Genomic DNA, 22,014 nt, shown 5'->3' on the forward strand with positions numbered 1-22,014 from the left:
CATACAGTACATAAAAATGTATTTCAGGGACATAGAGTATCTCTTTGTAGGCTTGTTTGACTTGCAGTAATTGATGCATATAGCCACAGTAATATAAGAACTAATTTTGAAGAGTGTACAATTTGTGTCTTGGAATGATGCTAGACTTGATGGAATTAGACCAGTTTGCAAACTGGTGTATCAAGGCTTTAAATGATTCTTCATTGCTTTCTTACTTTCTCTTTCTCCTGAGTTGCCTCCTCCCTGCTGTCAGTTCTGGTCCCCTTTAAATCTCTTCACCCACTCTCCCAATCTAATACTCTGAAAACGACTCCTTTTGCAGTTCATTCGATCTCCAAAACTCTCTCACGCATTTACCAGGCAACCTTAGTGACTGCTGGGCTGTAAAATGGCCATAGTAGAGAGAGTGAGGAGTGCGGAAGGGTGTGATTGGGGGAAGAGAAAGAGTCTGAGGGAGAGGAGTTAGATTCTTGACAGCGGGGACTCCCATTATCTCTGTAATCTGGTGATAATTAGAATTAGTGCTCAGGCACCCCCAAGGCGAGACTTTTAATGCCTCACAATGTCTCCATAGGACCTGGAGCTACTCTCCCTGCAAACACACACAAACCCAGGCACGAACGGACACAAACACACACACATCCTTGACCTCCTCCTCGTCTATACACCTCAAACGCAGGCCCTCAAACCCTCTTCTCTCAATTTCCACTATTAAGGCATTCTGAAAACCACACACACGCGCCCATCGACTCACAACCCGCAAACACAATGTGCAGACTTAGCCACAGCCTCACGCCGTACTCATAGGGCAACTCACAGCATTACCACAACCCCCACTTCACCCACTCTTCCTTGCCCCTGGGTGGTGCACAGCTGAAGGTAACAGTGGGTCACTGATGTTGCTGTTGAGGAGCTGAGCCTTCACTGCCCATTAATCTGCTACTAATTACAATGCTCAATAGACTCCTAAAAGAGATGTTAGCCTAATTATACTATCAGCCAGTGAGCTCACTATTAAAGGGATTGATATGTGTACAGGGAGCAATGAAAACTTGAGGCTGATAGAGCAAGGCAGTGCCAGGGATGTGGTGGACTCTTGACAACATCCTTGTCTGCTTTAAGTTCATTTACAATACCATAGTCAATTTGACTGTGCAGCACAGAACAAATAATTTCTCTTATCCACTTAATTTGCAAATAATAATAATAATAGTGCCTGTCCGAACTGACAATGGGCAAAATATGTTCACCCTGAACTAACTTTCATTGTCATTTAGCTACAGTACAGTAATAAAAAAGAAAAATATCATTCACACCAGCAGTGAATGGGAATTGAACCCATTTTACCTGGCCCCAAATCAGGCAACTGTACAAGTACACCATCCAACTCACACGCTTACATTGGTTCTTATTAATCAAGCAAAATACCATGTCTCACTCGTGCATCATAGAAAATGCCAAGTAGTCTCATACAAAACAAATTCTTATCAAGGGGAGGTCGGTGGCTACAGTCTTTAACAAGTGCAAGAAATGTTGTTTTAGTGTCAGTCACAGCCACTGTGACCCCTGTTGCCTTGACACAAAAGTTCCCGTACCCCCCAGCTCAGCGTGCGGCTCATTCACTGAGCTTCAGAGCACATTCCAACCATTCACTTCCCCCAGAGACTCTCTATTCTCCCATTCCGCTCAAAGCCTAGCACTTGGAGCTGTCGCTGTGTGTCGCATGTCCTGTGAACAAAAAAGTAGAAAACGGCAAATGAGGGAATCATATTGAAGCGGACGCTATGTACTTATTTGAGTATGGAAAATGATATAACTTTGGTACTTTTTTTTTTTTTTTATATTTCATTTAAATATTAATTTATTTACTTGCTTTATTTGTTAAACATAATACTTAGGGGGAGAAAGAATGATTCAGAAATCCATTGGAAAACCAAAGAGGTTGAGAAACAATCCGTTTTATTATTATTAAACTATCAATGGCCTGTCAAACAAAGGCGTACGACTAACAATGATTAATCAGAATTTTCTCAGGAGTCACTTACCAAAACAAGGCAGAACAACCTTGTGCTGTGTGCAGTTCAAAATCAAATGTGGTCAATACAAACAACATTTTTAAAGAGGACCATTAAAGCTGTTTTCAATGTCCGACAGACAATCAATGTACAATGTTTGAAGAATCAAGTGCTGACCTAAACTGAAGTACGTTCAAGGGAAGAGCAGGTTACTATTGATTTATTTCTTGATGAACATGATGGCTTGTAGTTTTCCATGTGGTTTGCTTCTAATGGACATTCAAAATGACCAAATTACATTTATTTAAACCATGCTGATGCATTAACCTCAGTGACACATGAATGAGGCGATATTCTCACATGCACCTTCTGCCAAGCAGCATTTGAGAATATTGACTAACAACATTATATTGTGTATTGAGGAGAAAACTAATGACAAATTAAATTCTGTTTAATAATTTTAAAAAACGTCATTAAAATAATGTGGTGCTATCTATTGCAAACTTTGTACGGTCCCAGACTCCCTGTCTACACAAAAATCATCATCCACTGACCATCTGCCCCTTTAAAAACACTTTGGTGGGCTCTGTTGCAGCCCTGTTGTTTGGAGATCAATAGGAAAAGAGTCACCTTGGTTTCTAACCTCTCATTGGTGGGGTTATATGTGTGCAGAGTGTGCAAGTGTCACAGCGTGTGTGTGTTTGTGTGTGTCTACCCTCACGGTAGACATGTTCAGAAGAGAGCATACTAGGTGTGAAGAAAGCCATGGGGATCAACATTAGCTGGAGAGCTCCTTTTGCTCTTCTTTAACTTGATCAAAGGCAAACGTAGTTGAAGCTTATTAAGCACGTCCCTTTCAAATGTGCTGGATAAGCACGCTTTGTACTAGGAGAGAGCATACTTTAAAAAGCTGCGGCCACCCAAATACAAGTGCCTATATTTCTGACAATATTAAATACAATTATATATAAAAAAATGAATTAATAAACGCACTGAAAGGAGATATTCAAAGAACATTTTGAAATATTTCACAAATTGATCCACTCTGTGCCAGCATTATTAAAATCAGCGGCCGATATTAGCACAAAAGGTTTAAAGAAATGCATTTCTAATTTCATTAAAATGTTTTTTTTTTATAATAGTTAACCATTTCAGTTCAATAAATAAGAATATATACTAGCACTGTAATTGTAATTAATGATTCTTGTTATTGTTTAAACTAATTGTATGTTTAATTTAGCATTGTTTATTGGCTGCCATGGGCGTAATCCATTGCACTGCCTACACAAGGACGTTTCCATGAATGAATGAATAAACAATATAAATATATAAATAAAAGCACTTGATATTAAAAAAATAATAATAATTTAACTGCATAAACGATTACCACAACTACATAAAGGGTGAATGCAAATTAAATAAACGCATGTATCATGTCTTGAAAGGCATATTATCAATTGTGGAGAGGATATTTTTTTGGAGTGCTAAGCAGTGAGTGAAAAATTTAAGAGTTCTACTCGTGCCACTTAAAGCTGTTGTGTGTCTACTGGTTTTCTTCGTTCGCCGCTGAGTCCTCCAGAGGGATGAGTTGGAATAAACATATATAATCACATAATTGGGCATTCACCACAATTCTCAGTGCACACACACTTGCACACGAGTGCGCACACATTCGGCAGCATGCCTGAGGCTCCAAAAGCCGATGAGAGTGTTTTATAGCAGACGTTAAAATAAGCCAGTGAGTTCACTGGCTTGAATGTACCAGTACTTGAATGTTTAATAATGACAATTAGATTAGATTTTTAATTTTGACATTCATAGAATAACAATGTATAATACATTTTTTTTGTGTTTCAGGTTAAAGTGATAAAGATAAGTGCACTCAAAAAAGAACATAAAGGAAAATGAAACAAACAAAGAGTGTTACATGAGGCCTCCACCTAGCCTGTCAAATCAATTAGCACCCATGATCCCTAAAGTGTCGGTGACCTGAAAATCCAGCTTCATATATGTATCAAATCAGCAGTGTATACCTGTCAGATTAATGTTCATAGCCCTTCCCATTTCTTATCCAGGAAGTATGTCAAAGTTACCAGCCATGCCCCTTCTCTTCACAATGAAAACAATCAGCCAGGAAGGATTGGCTTTTGACAGTTATGACAGAGCAAAGGAGGGCTTGTTTAGTTTCAAGGTGGAATGACTGCACCCCCTAAAGGTTTTAACTGGAATTTCACACAAGCTTCCTGATACCTAAATCCGTCCACCCTGCCTCCACCACTGAGCCAGCGGACAGTCCCACAGGCAGCGAGTAGGCTACTGAGGGAAAGACAGAGGGGCGTTCTTGCCACCAACATCATCTCTTCTTCTCTTCACCAGCCTGCTCTAGTTGGCTGAGGTGCTTATGATCCATTTTCTCATAGAAATGAGAAAGTTGCTCGCTCAGAGGAAAAAAGTAGTCAATCAATTCTACTGAAATAACACTGCTCCATTAGTAGGCTGTAACAGGAGCTATGCCCTTGCTTAGGGGACTTTGCTTCAGACGGGCGGGTTCACTACCACAGTCTCTCTCTCTTCCTCCCGCTCTCGCTGGCGGCCTTTTTCTGTAGATGAATGGGTTAATGATACTGTTGTTTCGTCAACTCTTTCACTACCATTGACGTTGATAGATGTCTAATCGTGGGGCTCTTTTTATCCTTCTGCAGTGAATGCATAATAGTTTGTCACTAGTAGACGTCCAATCCATTTGAACTGGGATGACTCGAATGAATCGCTGTTGTTTTTGGCACCCCTTCTAATTTTTGGACGATAAATCATATTTTAGTCATTTCAAAAAGTGTTTGTTTAGTTTTTGTTGACGACAACTCAGACTAATTTTGTCTAGTTTTCAATGTTTTTGTCTGTAAAATTCAAAGGTTTTAATCCAAACATAAATAGAGGTTTCTAGCTTTTTCGAATGAACATTGACAGACGAGTACATATTGTAACATCAACAAATCTATTACCAACTTGGTGAAAATACACACTCAGCAGGAAAAAAGTACAGTTTTCAATTATTTATATCCATTTGGACGCCACGAACTGTATTTAAAAAAAAGTTTGCCACTAGCATTAGCCTAATGCTAACGCAAACGTAAATGCTATGCTAATGCTACGGGTTACATTTAGTGTGCGTGATGATCACTCACACAGATCTGTAAAAGGCTAAAGAAACTTTGCATATTCTCTCTTGCCATGCTAAGAAAATAAATCTTACTGGACACTTAGAGGACACTGGTGAGTTGGGGTGGGGGGAGGGGTGGCTCAGCACATCACATGAGTGACACAGCCAGACACTCTTACGAAGCGGACTAAATGTCACACATTGTGAACATGTGACTGAAACTATGGTGCATTTCTTCTTGTTCTCGTCTTGTCAGACGAAAAATGGCATTCGTCTCATGTTGTCTCCCAAGATACGTTTTTAGCTTGTTATCGTCACGTCATCGTCATGAAAAAATTGTTAGTCACCTAAATATTTTCGTTATAGCCATCGTTGACGAAAACAATACTGGAATGAACATTAGTTCACAGTCGCTGTTGGTGTCAGTGGCAAGCAAGGAGGTAATGTAAAGAGTGGTGAATATAGCACAATTGAATAAAGCAGAATACAACAGAATTAAGATACTGTTAGGTTTATGAAGGTATGGATTTAACAAATCTGTGAAATTTCAACTTTCCCCATGAAATATTGTGTCATTTTGAAAAGTTATTTGTGACTATTTAAAACTGTCTTATTTGGTTTCAAAATTTGCAAAGGAGCCTTGTTCGATTGCCTGGCCTTGCTGCTACTCTAAAAAGACCTTTAATTGTATTAAAGGTTCTCCCCACTGAGACCCTTGCACCACAAGCTTTGTGTCAACGAAAGCTGATACCTCAAAGCTTCTTTTGTTTTATAAAATCATTTGGGAGCGGACCCTAGGTTTTCCACCGGGTGTGAATGCCTTTCTCAACTGGAGATTATTACAAGGAACATCTGCTCAGAAGTGATTCAGTTGGCAGAGAAAATAAGTAGTGTGAGTCATCTTCACTTAAACGCTCCTATACCTTCTCTGTGTGAAGCGGTCAGGACAAGAGGTTTATCTCTGAAAACCCCCACAAAATACACTTAAGTCTTGTATATTGCTGAGAAATTAAAGATTCTAATACTCTAATTTCAAACGCATTTATGTTGCTTTCTTATCATAGGAAATGGAGAGAGCAGAATATTAAATGATTTCAAGGATGTGCCCACATGATGTCAATAGATCTTGGATACTTTTGCACATTTTTTTTCTTGTGTTCATCATCTAACATGCTAAATAAACTCATGAGGAGACAAAAGTATTGCGTGTGAATTTTTGTAATTGTCGGTCTCGTTAGTTTAAACAGTGATCATTGTGGGCTATTAATAAGTATACCTACAATTTGACCGTGTGATGTTCACAAAAAAGAACAGTGTACCTTTCACCATTGTGAATCATTGCCTCAGTTATACTCGAAAAGCTTTTCTTCATCTGCTACAAAGAGGCTCGAATCGATGCAGAGTACAGTGGTACCTCGACATACGATTGCTTCGACACACGATTTTTTCGACATCTGACATAAATTTGACTCGCAATTTGTTTCTACAGCCGACAACATGCTCGAAATACGAGGATTTATGACAGTGCCGTAGTTACTTTGTTTTGACGGAAGACTGACGCACAGCGGATTTTCTTGTGAGAGAATGAAACATGGATTCCAAGAATGTTAGTGCATGCGGCAAAAAAAGGAAAAAGGTGAGGCTTGCCATGCAAATGATGCAAAAATATGAGCATGTTGGGCGTGTCCGTGAACTGACTTGACAATCCCGACGGTCCTCCTCCGTTCATCAGTCTTTATAAGTTAAGGTTATTGTTTTGTTTTGTAATTATAATTGTGCTAACATCGCCAAAAAGTCCCCAGCTTTGTCAGGTTTTTGATCATTTATTCCAGAACTTGTGCAACAAAACATGGCTATAGACCCTACTCACATGACGTCACAACCACGCCTCCGCGCCATATTGTCCGTCTACTCGTCGTGTTGACGCATTACCGCTACGTAAATTCCTCCTATTATGGCGTGTTTTTCTGCTGGTTAACATTAATAATCAAAATGGTGAAGGCGGGTGTGGCAGTTGGTTGCAATAACAGAGAAGATAGACGGAGAGACTTGAAGTTCTACCGTATTCCGAGCTCCAAACGATTACCACAGATTATGTAGTAGTCATTTTATATCTGGTAAGATGCATTTAATATATATTTAGAGGGTTTTGGGCTGACAACCACAATTAAGATCATTGCGAGGCCAATCGCCGGCAACATACAGTTTCAAATTCAAGATGCTTATTTCTTCCACCATCATTACATTTTGAATAATATTTAGCTGGTACCAAGTGAAAGAAGCTGGCCTCGTCTACGGATCGTCAGTTAAACAGGTGTGTCCAAACCTTTTGCAAAGGGGGCCAGATTTGGTGTGGTAAAAATGCAGGGGGCTACCTTGGCTGATTTACATAGAACAATATATTTAAACAAATTTTAGCAAGCCCTTCTGTGTGTCACATTTGCTTTATTATTTTTTTTAATTCATAATTTCAACAGTCTCGTCTTTGTGGCGTTCTCTTTCGACACTCGGGCTCTTGCGAAATACTGCTGCTGTGAAATTAAACTAGCTTCAAGTTGCTATAATTTCTCGCTGCGTACCTTCCCTGTAATGTTGTACATGTCAGTGTGTCTTGTTTGGTAATATCGCGTCACACCAAACTCTTTGAAAACAGCGACTCTCTTTGCAAATGAGGCAGACACAGTTGTTGCATATTGTATTGAAGAAATAGTCCAATATCCACCTATCCTTGAAGCGTCGGCCATCGCAGTCAATTTTTTTTTTTTTATTGATTGTCGCCATTTTAGAAAATTGAAAGTAAAGGGCCACACGGGGTAATGTTGCTTAGAGTGCTGCTCTTAAAGTTTTTCAAAGTTTCGTGAGAATAGGCGGAGTTTCTGTGGACAAGATAGTTGTAGATATCAGGGTAGCAGATGTCAGGCAGAGACGGCGAAGACAGCGTGTCGAAAAATATCGATTTAGGCATCAAATATGGATCTGGCGAATGGATAGACTGAAGCTTTTCCACATAACGCCTTTTATGCAACGCATCCAATTAGTTTACAGCGTCTGAAAGCACCGGGGCTTCCATGAATTGCACTATAAAATGCACGACAAATTGAAACCATTGAGAATACGGATAAACAATGACGGACAATATGGCGGCCGGATACAGCGACACGTCATTCTGTGACGTTGGTGAGTAGGGTCTATTGTCCGCCGCAGCTGAACAAAGTGAAAGTAATAAGTCCTCCCTCACTCTGTCAAGTCAGTCCCGCGGTACGTTCAGGTACACCACGTAAAACACATCCACCACATTAAAATCCCCATTCGTTACATTATTACAGGTATTATTATAATTATTATTATTATTATTATTATTATTATTATTATATTATTATTCTGATTTTTATCCATAATTTGTTTAGCTGTGTAATCTCTATTTGCAGTAGTTGCAGCAGCATTTATTATGGATTAAGGATAGTGTAGGTTTTCAGGCTGTGGAACGAATTAATGGGATTATAATGTATTGTTATGGGAAAATCCTGCTGGACATACGACCATTTCAACTTACAGACAAGGTCCTGGAACGAATTAACTTCGTATGTAGAGGTACCACTCTACAGTAAAATCTTAAAACAGAAGCAGAAGTCCAGCAGAGTTGCAAAAATCAGAAGGATTGCCTCAAAATATGTGATTGTTTCATTACATCAAATTACCATACGTGACCATAAAAAGCCTTGCATCTTTATTGTTTTCAGCACATTTATATTTTTTATTTAATTGCAGTTTGAAGTACTTTGATTTTCACTCTTATTGTTCTTTAACCATAATGAAGCATAATTGTCTGCATCCCACTAAAGTCCGATATCTCATTCCCTTTGCACACCTCTGCCTCATCTGTCCTAGCTCAAGCTCAGCTGGGCGTCACAGAAATTGTAGCCATGTGTTACGCTGTGTCAGGTGCTATTAGAGGCTGTTAGGTGGCAGCCTCCATCACTCTCTGCCTCTTCGTGTCCACTCCAGGGGTGGGGTGGTGCAATTGCCTTACACACACACACACTAGCGTGCTGTGACAGGGAGGCCTGATTGGCAGTGACACCACCATGTTGTGGAAGGACTGTACAGGAGGAGGGAAAGCGGGAGAAGTGCGGGGGGGACCCAGGTGGTAGTGAAGCTGCTCCACGGGGTGTTATTCCCTCAAAAGATGAGCAGGGGAAACGTGTGCGTATGTATGTGTGTCTCAGGTGTTAGCATGGCCCTGTCCCCAGGTGTTCGCTTTGGACATATTACATATGCTGTACAGTGACAGTGGACCTGGAAGGTTGAGCCTGGATTGATTGTGTCAAGGAAAAGGAGCACCAAAAGATAGGCAGAGAGTGAAGAATGCATCCGGAAATCCCTCAACATTTCAGGGGTGATATTTTATTCTATGACTAGATAGGTGGAGCATTTGAACATAATTTGGTTATAATATATGCATATAGTATAAACCCTCAGTTTTAAACTATACAAGGCATTTGATGATGACAGTGTCTTTAATATTACCTTGTGCTAAATATTTTAGCATAGCTGCAGACACAATTGTCACAATTTCTGCAGTTGCATGGTAGCCTACACAGTTAAAAACTACAAACAACAAACACTGCTCATCCCTGCCCTGTGATGAAGTGAAGTGAAAGGTTGAAGAGACGAGTGAGAATTTTGACCCCCTGTGGCGTTGCCCTTGTCTTGCCTGTTCCAGTGTGTTGGAAACTGATGGCAAGCTCTTAGTCAAGATGTCTCCCATTTGTTTCAGCTGTTTGGGTTTCTTATCACCTCCATATGCTCTGTGTCTCCACCTTGAACTTGAGTGCATAAAAAAAAAATCTTACCATTTATGTCCTTCCATTTGAAATCTCCATATCATTTATAATGATTTCTGTAATATTTCTTGAAGTTACATAAATATTAACTATATTGTTCAAGTATCTGAGAGAAAGACAATCCACATTATATCTAAGTGTAAACAGTACAGTACGTGTGTGTTTTACAGTTCATCATCAAATAGAATCCATCGGACAGTAATACCTATACAAGTAATTGTCTTGCTATAGGCTTTTGGGCCCCGAGGTGCTCTTTCTCACTGAAAGCTTTGCTCATAAACTCCTGTTTCTAAAATTTGATATTGCTGAGGGACCACTATTGTTGCTCGTGGAAATGGCTGGCTATCATTGTGTTAGCGGCAAGACTAAATCTTTTGTTCTTGACATTGGGCCACCTAATTTTGTTAGTCTTTTAAAAATACAAGATGTTCTGACAACACTCTGAGGGAAATGATTCATGTTTCAGTGGCGAAAACTGAATAAAGGCCAATTGAGACATGCAATCTTACATTGACAGCAGTTTACGAAGAGGAAAAAAAAATGTTTTTTTTTTTTTATCAATTCCATTTCTACTCCTATTGCCCAATAAACCAGCTAATACGTTTCCCATTCTCATCAGAGATGAACAAAAAACAAAGGTGCTCCAGGCTGTCAACACTTTTCTGTGTTCAAAAAAACCTATCCAACCTAAACAGGAAAAACTCCAACAAACAATAACCACAATTTTACTGTACTGCTCGGTGTAATTGTTTAAATAAGACAGCATGGTTTGTCATTTGTTATCTGATTCCTACTAAACAATATCGTGACCTTTGCTTATGTTTCGTTGCCTTTGGCTATCTGCCAAATGCAGTCAACAAATCAGTGTTGATTTCGTTGATGTAGGACGACTGTACATTTTCTATGGTGATTTCATCAAGGAGAGGAAGATCATATTCATTCAGGTATGAGTAGTGAAACGCAGATAAGCATTGCATTATTGTTTAGTGTAGTTGTTGAGTTCATGTGTTTGCTTCACTGTGTTTATCCTTCAGCTCAAACATGTTAATACTAAGAAACCATGTTCTCTGAGGACAGGCGGCAAAATCATTAAGCATATTCTGGCTTAATTTATTTACAGTTCTGATGTTCCTTTCACCTAGTGATGTATGTTTATGATGTTAGTCCTCTTTGAAAGGGACAGACCTTATTAGTGTTTGTTTGTCCCTGCTTTGAAAATCCCAGCAAATGACAAGGGACTTAATTTTCTACCATTTGAACTGAATGTGGAAGAACTCTTTCCTAATTAGTATGTAGCGATTAATGATCATCCAAATAGTAGCTTATTCGGCTTTAATCACATTGAATACAAGAATTTCACTTTTACATCACATTAAAAAATTGATTTTTTTCAAATACCGTTTCAAGTTTTTTTGTTTTTTTTTACCTTTATCTTTATCTAAAGCAAGCAAATGTTTGTAAAATAAAATATTTCCATATTTAAAATTTTATATGATGAAATGAAGCAATGAATGAGGAGAACATTGTGTGATGGGAAAATTTGAATCATTTATAGATTTATGTTAAAATATCTAAATATTTAATAAATATTTACATTGTATTTAACAAAAAAAACAGATGAATTCAATGCAGAGAACTTGAATGAAAATGATCAAAAATTTTAATTGTGAGGAATGAAAAAGAGGAATACATACAAAAATAATCAACACAATATAAAATTAACAGCCGAAACATTATCACACCTTGTACAGCACGATATTCAATTCACACAGTGACTACCACCCTGACACTGTCGATCAAATCACCATTTATTGTTAGAGAAATTAATGCAGCTTTTGTATTAGATATCATATTGTGAAAGTAGTCGTACTGTAGAGGTGGTCTGAGTAGACAGAAGCCAATATGGAGTAAGAGGGTTAACTAATCATTTGCAATTATCTTAGACAACAATCCGATCAGTCTTTCATAACATAACATCACCCCACATGTAGGTTCCCAGCAACAATCAAATTCTTGTAATGTTGTTAGGGCTTTCATGGCTATAGGTTTTCTATTGCCTGAATGGATTTCCAATTCTGTTCGGAGAGGAGTTTATCACTATCCATCTGATTAGATTGACAAACTATCCAATATGTTTCATGTTTAAACTAATATCTGAGGTCATTCACTTTCAAAGATCCAAAATAGACTTAAACTTGAGTGTCATTCGAATGCAGTAGTTCATTTTATCTGAACTCGAAGAGAAATCTGTTTCCATGAGATTGTTGAGAGTAGGTAGGGTTTTAACGTTGCTTCTGCACATTTATAAACTACAGAGCTTCCCCCCAGCCTGGATTTATTGGAGGTGAAAGGTTTCAAATCCCTCTTTAGATGGGTTGATCTTCTGAGACCCATTATGCCTCTTCACTGTGACAGACTAGATGCTGAGAGGCGGTTGGGGCACATGAGCAGAAAGGAATTAAAAAAGAAAACCAACCTTAACTTTCGCATTTGTTTAACTTGTCCTGTTTTGCAGCTAAGTTTCAGTGGAATTCTCTTCTCAGCCATTAATTGTCCATCACCACATATTATACCTTTGTAACCAATGTTCCTTCTAACCTGCCCGCGTGCGCAAATGTGGACTGCTTGCACAAACTCTGCGCACAAAAAAAAATCAATGCAGTGCACAAAATAAAATTCAACAGAATCGCATTGTAGTGTCATTACTTCGACGCCGCAGCACGACACTTCTTTTGGTGCGTTCGATACGGCAACGCGCCGCTCCCATTCTTGCGTTCCATACGCCAGCACGATGCTCTTATTGGTGTGGTCGATACGGCAATGCAACGCTCCCATCGGTGGGTTACTACACCACAATTTTATACAGTTGTGAGGTGCATGACCTGGGTGGGTGCGGAGTAAAATAAAAAGTAAGAGTGAGCTGGATTCCTATGCTGATTTATGGAACCAACATTCCGCTGCCAATTTGTGCAGGCACTACAGTATTAATCGATATTTAATTTTAGAACTGATATAATCTAGTTAATTGGACCAACAAAATTGTTTTCTGTACCATTTTGCAACGTAACTCAATGAGCAACAGGTGTCTAGCCAATAATGCGACACAGTTCACTTCACTTACGCTACGCAGCCGATACATGCCTTGCAGGTTAGCTAGCCAACAACAGTGGAATAGAGACGCAAATGCTTACCCCTTAGACAACCCCTTAGCTACTTAGACAAGGAGAATATGTATCTTGAGTGTCCTTAATGTCTGTAGAGTTTTAATGTGGGAGTTTGATGTACTCCCATTGTGGTTGTTCATTATGTTTTATTTATTAACTCACCTATGCCACAATTGGACATTTTCCAGAATGCCATTTCAAAAACGCCTTGTTTTCTGACCAAACATCTAATTGGTTGGGCCTAGCCAGAGCAACTTGCCAACGTATCACCTTCAACCCACTGAAACGGTGCTTTCCCAGGTCACACATCCCGGAGATGATCAATATAAGATAACTATGTAATAATAGCATAAAACACTTCAAGTATGACCCCGCACTGGTATTAAAAAAAAAAAAAAACATCTTCCATGACACTTTCTGTGTATCTTGTTCTGGATTGGGTAGATGAGCTGCACACTGGACTAGTCAGATTGTTCAGAGAAATTCCGGCACTCCATACAGGAACCTCAGAATTGTGAAGTAGCTTAACCCTAACTAATGGCATAATAATGTGAATTAGAGACCTTTACAGCAATCTAATTCTTTTATATAGTTCATAAAGGATTATGTCAATACTGCCCACATGAAGGACAACAAGTGTATCTAATAGCAGCAAGTTAACTGCTGAGGGCAATGGCTATGTCCCCATCGAGAAAGCTGAAATTGACTGCTAGAAAACCAGGGACGGGACTCATCACCTCAAGCAGTTGATCAGAACACAAATAACAAATAATTGACTGGATGATGGATGGCAAAATTAGATTCATGGATCTAAACAAGGTCAAACATCTCACTCTCACCTTATATATCACCTGCTTTAAAGTATGGAATCAAAATAATGGTTATGTACATGATCATTCTTCTATCACAACCTTGGCGAGGTTGTTAAGGACTTGTGTGATACCCAATAGGTGTTGAGTATAAGAAATGGGTCCACAGGGTCAGAACGCAAGGTCAAGAGAAACAATGATTGTGATCCATCCACTGCTGCTAGAGTTGCATGGGCAAAAAAAGGTGTTCACTCCTAAAGTAGGCTTTTATTATGAATCTGTCCTTTATATTTTCCCCCTGGTGTCGAGTAAATGTAAACAAAATTAAATTCTATATGGAGTACTTTATAGCAGTAATGTGAAGTAATTTAATAACATGCCAAATAGGGTCACAATTAAAGTAATTAAACATTGTCCAACAAATAAAGCATGAAAAATAATTTATATGTTGTATATTTGACAAAATAATCGCGTTTCCAAAGTTCGAGCCTGAAAGGGAACGAACCCGGAAGTGATACGTCACACCGGGAACAGCGATGGCAGCTCCATACATACGGCCGCCATACAAAGCCCTTCAAACAATGATTCAAACAGGGATATAAGCGATAGATCGAGCGCAAGGGTGGAGATCCAAGTTTTTGAAGAGTTGGAGGAAGAAGAGGAGCTTGGAATTTTGTGTTGGACCTAACATATATTAGTCAGACGCTAATCAGGATGCAAACAATGTGCCTAGACTACCTGACATGGAATGATACAAGACCCATCGAGATTACAAGATTGGTAAAATATAGGCTGTTATTATTTTCATGATTTGAAGATGCAGGCATTTGAACATAATTTTATGTTTTTGTCTATCTGATGACATTGTTAAAAAAAAGTAAGAATCAGACTTCATTTTCATTTTAGCAGATCCGGCAACTCTCGTGCATATAAAATAATAATATAAAAACGTTGGGGGGAAAGAAGGAGATGAGTCGTTGATGGTTTTCTCCACTTTATTGTGGCAACAATAAGAAAACAAAATAATAGCGGACTGCCGCCACATTCGACCGCAAAGTTTTGCTTCTCGCTGATCTCCTCCTCGCCTCCTACTACTCCAGCGTCTCTTAAACGGATCGTGCATAGTGTCTTGTTATGAGCTTTTTGTTTACAAATGTATCGAACACACGACGTGCTGACAACTTTGTTTCTTTATTAACACATGGAGCTAACAGTAAGAACACAGCTCGGCACAGCTCTCGGCAGGAAGTGGCGTCTAATGGCGTGAGGAAATGTATTTTTTTCACACAAGCGAACAGATTACAAAGCACCACTTCAGTGTTGTCCCAAGACTACATTTCCCATGATTCACTGTGTGACTTGAGCCGCTCGCTGATTCTCTGCGAGATTGACTGAATGCCAACACGCTAAATTGTCACCTGTTAGCGGCTCTCGCGAAACACAAACTAGAAGACACAAACTAAATGATCACCGTGAAAGAAACGCCGAACTGTACAAATGCAATGCAATGCTTGAAACATGAAGGTGAAAATACATAATACAAATACAAATAAATGTGCACAAACTCACCGGCGGTATGTGTCTCTTACTGCAACGTGACCGTGAATTACTGCGACGCCGACCCGCTTATATGCCCATCCACACCCCTTTCCCGATTGACAGTGGATTAACCCTTTCGGACAAGATCGTAGATGACGCACAGTTTAAACACGCTTAACCTAGCGAACGCAACAATAACTATGATCGGGTATTGCCACGAGTTAACATTCGGCTAACTTCGCTAGCTTATACTGTTCATTCCACAACAGTTGGCAGCTCTGCTTTGACAAAGTCATGAGTCATCTATCCAAAAATCACACTTACTTTTTGGCAAATCCTTGATCATAAGCAGACCGGTTAAGGAAGGAGGCATCTTCGAAGTGGTTGCAGCAGAGAACACTACTCGATAATGGCGTGAAATTCATTCGCTTCGTGCGAACGAAAGATGTCCATTTACATGCCCTGCTATCCTTTGGCCACTCATACAACTTTTCGTTTGAGTGAGAACAAACCGTCGCCACACACTGCCGTGGCATCTTACCAAGAAGCAATGCAACAAACAATACTGTTCTATGGCGGACTTCCCTCGCACTTCTAGGTGTGACGTAATTTCCGAAGATTGCCGAAGAAAAGCATTTTCGTTGTCAAGGGTGTTGCTATGGGTTAAACAAAGAATCTGGAAGGGTTGTGTTAAAAAAAAAAAATAACGAAAATATGCTTATAACTGTTTAGCCATTGATATTATTGAAAAACATGGTTGGCCATCCTTACTTCACATTACTGCTTTAAAGTGGACATACAAACACATACATTATACAATACTCAATTTCCTTTAAAGCTGATACAGTTCAGAATCTGTGATGTTAGGCAAGCGCTCTGGTTAAGGTTTCTACTGGTTCTACCATGCTCATATTGTGTCTGATAATGTATTGGTGACACGGGAAAGTTGACAATATTTGCATTACATTAATGGCAATATATTTAATATGTGCAGGCAATTGTATGAAAAATGCTGCCTTTCTGTACAATTATGTAAATGGTTATGTTAATCTTGAAAATAATTCTAAACCACAAATGTAAATACCTTTAACTGGAACTATGCAGTCAAGAATTCCATGTTTAATCAAAATCATCTATTGCTTGAGCAAGCAAAACATGCTTGGCCCTTAATAGAACTTGAACAATCTTATGGTTACCGATGTTTCGTTTACACGTGACCAGTGAGGGCTTCAAGGCAGACAAGTCATTAGTTAAGTAGCCACAGCACACACGTTTTTGAGAATGATTTATCCAAGCCCAAACTTACCGTAATCAATTAATCTTTGAAATAACATATGTTACTAGATTTGGACAAGCTGCAAACCCCAGCTCCATTAATAATATGAAAATGTGAAGACTCATTACCATATGGATTCTAGAACCATTGAAATTACCACAAAAAATGCAAAGGCATCATTAAGCTGAGTGCTTGAAATAGATTGCCACAAGGTAATCAAAAGGCCTACCACAAATATTTCTCCTTGACTTGAGCAATCCATTCACTTATAATGTCCAATCCCTTAAATTTGAGCATATATTATGTCTACGTCTTGATTTAGTTGTTTATCCAGAGAGGTGGGAGTATCAGGCTCTTCTGACAAATTACATTTTAACTCCTTTGTGACGAACTGAAATTGCTCGCCTTATTTGTGCTTTAAGTCTGAAGCACCAGTTATTAATCAAGTGGTGTCAAGGGAGAATGCCCCCCCTTTATTTTAAACAATAAACTAAAGAATATTATTCATATCTACTCTAAGTAGGTCTTAATTGTAATTGGTATGTTATTAGGTTGAGGGCTTTTAGTCTGAATCAAAGTAATTCAATTAAAAAGTGAAATATAGATCTGTCCTTTATAAACAAACACACCAACCATAATATGATAGGAATTCCGAAGGCGGTCTAGTTAAGAAGCTCATTATTTTTGACCTTCTTTAAATAGAATAGCAAAAATAGAAGGGTAGGATTGCATTGGAATTGTACTGTAAATACCAACATCTATTAAAGAAACTTATCAATCCACTTATTGTTGTACTGTTGGCTGGATAATTGTGGTGCATGACACCATTGTTGTCATTGCCTCAAAATTGAGAAAATATACAATAACCTTCTGTTCTTCATCTTTGAATCACTTTCATCAATTGTGGTGTTGCCTTAAACTTGAGAAAATTTACAATATATAGCTTTCTGTTCTGTAATCTTTGGATCATTTCCTCAGTATAAATAATGATATAAAGGTGATTCCTCACCATCTCTCTTCTCCAGTTTTCAGTAAGAGGGAGATACTGAAGTCCTTTACTTATCTTATGGAGCATTACTCATGATAAGACATTGGTTCTCTCATATATAAGAAAAGAGCATATATCTGAACCTAGCTAATACGTACTAACAGAATGATGGGATAAAAAGCTAGTCATATTGCTCTGTAAGACACCATCGTATTTCTACAATAACATAGTGTTGAAGGTAATATTCTATTGCTAACTCATTTTTTAAACGACTATTCAAAAGATATTCTCCAAATTTCAACTATTATCCAGAAACAGCAAAAAAGGTACTGTTCTTTGTCAAGGCTTGACTAAAATATTCCTCAACAACATTCATCCATTTAGGAGGAAGTAGACAGTTGTTTATTATTCAACTTTTGCTAAATGGCCAAACTATCTTATGAAATGCCACTTTGAACAATGAGGAAATTGGATATTATACCTCACAGAAACTGACATATGGTAAGGGTTCATTTAAAGGTTAGGCCCTTTAAGTATGCCGTGAATGAAAACATTGCCTACACACTCTTCTAATCACTCTAAATCATGTGTGAAAGACAGCATTTCTAATGTCTTAATGGATGCAAACTTGCAAAGCAATTTGTTGAAGGTCAGCTGAATATGTGATAAAAGTGTAGTCTTGTTGAGCATCCATCAAAGGCTGATTTGGATTTTGAGCAAAGATGTAGTGACAAAAATACACAATGGGTTCGGGGTAATGGGTTTAGGCAGGGATATTGGTTTGGGTAATACAGTTAATAGTCCTTGGAACTGGGGGCTCTTTTAGGCAGATATGAGAAGCATAGCCAGCTGTCATATTCACCGATGAGAGTGTGCATTAGAGCAAACTCTATTTAGTAAAAGACAATTCAATTAAGGACTATTCAGAGACCCTGGATTATTTCCCCACGGGCATCTGCTCAACCGAGGCAATATTCAGATTTCATTGTGTTTTCAAAGTGGAGAAATGTCAGCGACTGGCTCCAGCACTGGTCGAGAGACCTGTTTGGACATTTATATTTCAACAGTCAAATAAACGAAGACAAAATGTTCTCTATACATTCATAATGTACAGAAACACTATTACATAGATGTAGGACCAACTACTATCATCTGGACTAAATCTATATACAATTACGTACTGACCATGATTTATTGTAATAACTAGAATGATTCTCACATCATATGGACAATCTGTAAACAAAATTTTTACTTAAAGCTTAAATTAACTCTGATCAAAGGAGAATATATTAACCCACAATTCAACAATCAATTTACCAGTGGTACCTCTACATACAATTTCTTTGACACACGATCTTTTCGACAGCCGACGTAAAATTTGACTCGCCATTTGTGTAATGACAGCACCGCAGTTTCTTTGTTTTCCCGCAAGACAGACACACGGCGGATTTTCTTGTGAGAGAAATCAACATGGGTTCCAAAAGTGTTAGTGCACGTGGTGAAAAAAGGAAAAAGGTGAGGCTTACCATTGAAACAAAGAGGGAAATTATAGAAAAATATGAGTGTGGTGTGCCGTCCGTGAACTGACTTCACAGTACGGCCGTAGAATGTCTACGATCTCGACGGTCCTCCTCCGACCTCCGTTCGCCAGTCTTTATAAGTTAAGGTGAAAATTATTATTCTTGTAACATCACCAAAGAAATCACCAGCTTCATCAGGTTTTTACATTTATTTAAAACCTTGTGCAACACAACATCTCTGCTGTTCGTCGCAGCTGAACAAAGTGAAAGTAAAATGTTCCCTCTCACTCGGTCAAGTCAGCTACACGGTGCGTTCCGCATTAGAACATGTTACACTGTTACAGGTATTATTATTATAATTACGATTATTATAGTATTATTCCGATTTTTATTCATAATTTATTTGTTTTGCTCTGTGTAATTTCTATTTGCAATAGCACCAGCAGGATTTATTAAGGATTTAGTGTAGGTTTTCCGGCTCTGGAATGAATGAATGGAATCATAAAGTATTCTTATTGGAAAATCCTGCTAGACATACGACCATTTCGACTTACAAACAAGGTCCTGGAACGAATTAACTCTGTATGTAGAGGTAGCACGGTATTTTCATGTTGTCATTTTCAAGACATTTACAGCATATGCTCTACTGTCCATATGTCATATATTTCCAAGAATGAAATAAGAAAACTGTGGATAAAATACATATACCATGAGATTTTTGTCTCCAGACTTGGTCGGTATATTAAGACATACTGTATGTCAACGTCAACATGTTACACATATGTGGCTACACCTGTCTCTACATGAAACTTGAGACCCATGCCTGCATCCAGGGGCTATGCGGCATATCAACAATGTAACTGGGTCACAGATAGCCATAAATCCAGACTCCTAAGGATATTACAAGTGAATCTGAGATGCCAGCAAATCATTTCACACTTGTGTAGTGGTTTCATAAGACATCTTTACTTGTGCATCTAAACTTAATCAGTGTGGCTGGCTGAGATCTGTAGATCTGGAAGATTTTATGTAAATCTATTTTATGCAAATCAGCAACACGTTTTGGTGGGGTTTTTTTATTCAGACTAAATTCTGGTGTTTTGACAGTTGCTTATCATCGTTTTACGATACAACACACATCTGAGGGTCACTTGGAATGAAATATGTACAAATCTTAAATTTGTGTTTATACAGTGCATTGTGAGGATTGCACTAGTAGAAACAGAGATGAGACAGGTTGCTGATTACCTTACTGTTATAGTAACATAGTTATTGCTGAGATTCTCTCCAAGATATGCTGTAGTGTTGAAAAAGAGGAGAAAAACTTGAATCCAACATTGCCACACAAGCTGGACATTAGATATTTCTCCGCAGACATATTCATTAACGAAAAAGAGTCTCAAGTATTTGCAGGCTGCTGAGATCCGTTTTGGAATCCAACCATATCAAGTATTTGTTTTTGTAAACATTAAACATGGTTCCTGACATTCACACTCAGTTACACAATCAAACAATATATTGCCACTAAATTTAATAAGAATACAGGTCAAATTGCACTTACAATTTCGTATATTGTGCTATTTTAATAGACATGCATACTTGAACATTATCAGCACATATGTGACCGTCAATCTGTATGAGGTCCTGTTTGATCAAAATATGCTGGCTATTCTGTTCTTGCAATCTCTGACAGTCAGGGCCCCAGTGATGGAGTACAGATACCCAAGCCCTGATTGGTCATGTTTTACATGGACATTACATTGTCAAAAGAGAAAAAGTAAAACAATGTCCTTTTACTTTTGCTCTTGCCACAGTGATTCTTGCTTAGCCATGGCAAAGTTTGACTGAACCTTTTGTCTTGGGGAGACATGGACACAAAGTGAGAGAAAGGAGAGAAGTGGGGGTAGAGGGGACACAACACTGACCATATGTTCAATGTGACCCTCATTATTCTCAATTAGGGCAGCCATCCATGCAATGGTCTTGCTGATAAAAAGCCCATAACACCTTCACTGGAAAAAAAAGCACAGTGGCATGATGGACATGTCGGGTGAGTGGACTTGCGAAAAATACATTCTGTGTGCCTTCATTTGTGTTTGTGGATGCACTTTTTTTTTTTTTTAATAGATTCTTGAAATAAAAGTATCACAAATAGTAAATTGCAAATACACTCTTTTCACATGTGTATTTAATGTTTAGAATGTTTATGTTCCTGCATGTACAGTATATACTTTTAGATTTATGGAAAATTAGTGGATTTTTGGGGTATAGGGTATAGCTTAGGACCTGTGGTACAGTGGGAACAATGAGAAGGACATTTCACAGCTGCAGTTCATGTTGTTGGACAACTGGACGCGTACGCGGTTGAATGGGTTGTGTTGGCATTAGAAGTAAATTGTTCATCTTTCTCCACTTTGAGTGAAAACAAATAACAGTAATGTGTGTGGTGTTGGCATGGCTGTCTGTCAGAAACAATCCAATGTAGTTGTTTATTATCCTGTTTAGAAACAACTTGGAATTAACATTATTGCAACTTACAAAATGGTCACAATTTTCTAGATGTATTCCGCCATACAGTGTCACTAGTAGTTCAATTCACCAGGCAGGCAGATACTATGTCATTAGCTTAAACAATATTGACAAATGGACCACGTGTGTGGTGTCTTTTTGAGTTTTGTGTAGACTGCACTTGATAAATG

Source organism: Corythoichthys intestinalis, chromosome 4 (assembly GCF_030265065.1).
Source record: "Corythoichthys intestinalis isolate RoL2023-P3 chromosome 4, ASM3026506v1, whole genome shotgun sequence".
Taxonomy (NCBI): Eukaryota; Metazoa; Chordata; class Actinopteri; order Syngnathiformes; family Syngnathidae; genus Corythoichthys; species Corythoichthys intestinalis.